The following is a 2,756-nucleotide window of genomic DNA, read 5'->3' as shown; positions in this document are numbered from 1 at the left end:
CCAAACCCAACAGGAAGGGGTTTGGAGGTACCCCATGCTGTCAAAGTCCTGCTCCAGAATGGACACCTGGAGATTTATACAGATTTCAACAAAAAGTTAAGTGAGGGGGGGGGGGAGGGGGCTACACCCCAAAGTCCCAATTCGGCTCCAAATTATAGAATCTGAGTTGTAGGCATTTTTAGCTTCCTCAGCCTCTCCTACAACTATACATAAGAACCCCCCAAAACCGTATTTTTTCCCTTACCGGGCATGTTTGTCACCACCATTTCCTCATGAAGTCAATATTTTCTTTTTCTTTATCGGTCTTTTTCTCAAAACGCGACTTTTCTTTATGTTTTTTGTTTTTGTAACGTGTTTTACGGCGCTCGCAACTGCATAAGGTCATATGAGCGCGCGGGACACACCTAATATTTTCAGTTGGTAGGAAATTTTGAATTTTGCCCGGGTGGCGGCCGAAGCCTACTCGTATCGATTTTAGACCACCAAGGGTTCTTTAACGTGCGCAACTTGCACACGGGCCCTCCGAGTTTTTTCGCCCTTGTCCGAGAAGGCTAGGTGTAGATCTTTCCTACCAGAAGATCAGGGGTGTGGCAGAAAGACAGCAGTAAGGAGGAGCCAAGGAGTAGCAGTAGAAAGGCTGTAGAAAGAGTCAGGAGCCCAGAGGAGGGGGCAAAGGGGGTGAGGGGGTGGGGGCAGAAAGTGGAAATGAAAGCAGACAACAGAACATTGGTAGATAGCAAGAAAGGATGTGAAAGGAGACAATTTTAGAGAATAAAATTTTTTGGCCGCTACCCGGATTCGAACCCGGGACCTTTGAATGAGAGGACAACACCTTAACCTCTAGGCCACGAGAGCCCCCACTTTTCTTTATACTGTTGTGAATAACTCCACCATTTTTCATCCAATCTTCATGAAATTTTCACAGAATGAAGAGAAGATGTAATACAAAAAATTTGTCTGTTGAATTTTTGATATATGGAATAGATCTAGATTTTGTTCTGTCTGGAGTGTGGATTTTCACGGATTTTTTGCAAACTTGAATGCTACCTCAGAAAAAAATTCATTAAAAAATGTTCTAATTCGTTGAGGAAAAAAACAAAACAACAGACTATTTTTTAGATCTAATGTTTGTGAAAACGCTTGCAAAAAAACCCCAATCAATTTCCAAGAGCAATAAGTGCGGTATTCATTACGTCAGACATGTCAACAAAATCCAATATGGCCGCCGTATCCTTGGAAACAAACTTTGTTCTCAAATTTGATTGCGGTTTTTAAGACTCCTTACAATGCTTGTTATATGTGTGAAATTTGGTAAAATTTGGTCCAGTAATAAGCGAGATAGCCTTCAGGTGTAGCCCCCCCCCCCCCCCTTCCCCTTAAGGACCACTTTGACAGACAGTCCTAATTTTTAAAAATATCCGGGGGAAAAAAGACTGCCAGGAATGTTTCAAAATGTTCCCTCTGATACTGATAGTGTTAATGGTTACCAAAGCGTACTTGTACTGCAAAGCCATCCAAAAGGACTGAAACCACCACGTGCAGCACGGAAATCCTCGGGGAATTTTAGCCAAATTTGCTGATTTTTATCGACTTGTGTGCGACACCAAGGACTTTCCTCAGTTAAAATTTCTGGTGCACGTCATAAACAGACGTACGGTCTCGAACTGTTCTCACTTTGGTGGCAATATAAGCCACAGTTTGAGCGAAATCCGATATCGCATCAACATACCGCCAAGACGAAAGCTGAGAGACTTTGATTGTACCAGAGCTATGGCATGGCTGCAGGATGGAGTTGGAGCCCGAGAAGTTGCCAGAAGGCTTGCAGTGTCACACTCTGTCATTGTCCGCCTGAGGCAGCACCATCAAGCCACTGGACCAGTCCAAAAACGACCACGTGAAGGTCGACCCGAGAAGACCACTCAGAGAGTTTGCAAGTGGTCCTACTTGTTTACTTGTGTGAAGGACCGACATCACTGCTCAAGGGACATCCCCATAAGCGCTCCGTCCCCTGAAGAAGCACACGTCGAAGTGTGTAGATGCTGACGGCTCCAAGCAATGGTTGATTCCATAGCCTTCTGCTCCTCCCACTCAGTCTTGAACTTCTGCAGGCGCCCCATCCAATTCCAAGCTCACGAAGTCGCTCAAGATGATGGTATTCCAACTCTTCGTGTTCTTTTTCTCTTTTTTCCTTGACTGAGAAATGAAGCTGTGCCTTGACAAACCTGAAATTGTACGTTCTGTCAAGGGAACACGAGAAAAAGAACAAGTGGTCCTAACTTCTGTTGAAGTCTGTATAATAATATTATTATACATATAAATATAATAGAATGTATTCAATGAATATCCTGTGGGGAAAAATTATTTGCTTAGAATGTTACAGTTCAGATACACCTGGATGAGGCAAAAGGCGCCCCACCCGGTAGGCTAATGCGGGGTGCTCACTACGGATGGGATCGGCCGATTGGACTGATCGCCCGACTTGGTCGCCTCAAAAACAAACGTGTTTGTTTTCCGTGTTTCACGCAGCCGAGTCGGGCTATCGGCCCGATCCAGCCGTGGTGGGCACCCCGTCGTAAAGATTCTCTACTACTTCACGACCTTTGGTGTCGACACAACCGACGCAACGAACCGACAACCAGGACGTCGCGACTCGGGGTACGTGCATGCAAGATACGCCTCTTCCACCACTACCACAATAGGTGTGTGTGTGTGTGTGTGTGTGTGTGTGTGTGTGTGTGTGTGTGTGTGTGTGTGTG

The sequence above is a fragment of the Aplysia californica genome, unplaced genomic scaffold (genome assembly GCF_000002075.1).
Source record: "Aplysia californica isolate F4 #8 unplaced genomic scaffold, AplCal3.0 scaffold01359, whole genome shotgun sequence".
NCBI lineage: Eukaryota > Metazoa > Mollusca > Gastropoda > Aplysiida > Aplysiidae > Aplysia > Aplysia californica.
The sequence above is the reverse complement of the archived record's forward strand: the minus strand, read 5'-3'. Positions refer to the sequence as shown.